This window comes from Haliotis rubra, unplaced genomic scaffold (genome assembly GCF_003918875.1).
Source record: "Haliotis rubra isolate DU_JTF1 unplaced genomic scaffold, ASM391887v1 Scf346, whole genome shotgun sequence".
NCBI lineage: Eukaryota > Metazoa > Mollusca > Gastropoda > Lepetellida > Haliotidae > Haliotis > Haliotis rubra.
In genome coordinates, this window is record NW_025767020.1 from 380072 (window position 1) to 380676 (window position 605).

Consider the following 605-nt stretch of genomic DNA (forward strand, 5'->3'; position numbering starts at 1 on the left):
TGTTACGTCCCCTGAACGTGTAGAAACTAATCTCGAATGATGTCGTCCCGGACGCTACGCCCTACCTAGGGGCCGGATGTTGTGCTCCCTCAACCGGTTACGACGGCTTTGCTGTTCACTGGTCTTAGCCTAGTAAATGTCCACGCACTTTATGAGTCATTTTAGGATCGATTCTAGAGATGCACCAACCGAACATGGTTGTCTTGTTGACGAGACATGACAAGTTATGAATATTGTTCTGTTGTAGATGGTATTATTGTTATTTGATGAACGTTAAAAAGGCCGGGAAGTTCGTTTTGCACTATTCCTGCAAGCAGCCTACCCACAGCGTAAACGTTGATTTTCTGCAGGTCATGGTTTTGCGTAAACACCATTTTTACTGCCAAACAAAAGTGTTTTAAAATGAGCACCATATAGCGAAACACTCGAATATGCAGTCCACATGAAAACCAATGTGTGAGGATCATGGTCCAACCAATGTGTACGGGCAAACTGTGAATCACGACCTCAAAGTCGAGGCGCTGTCTTTATGAATTTGTATCTAATGATTTTGGTTTTCATTTAATATGAAGCACAGTTAATTTTTTCTGTAAGTATATATGATA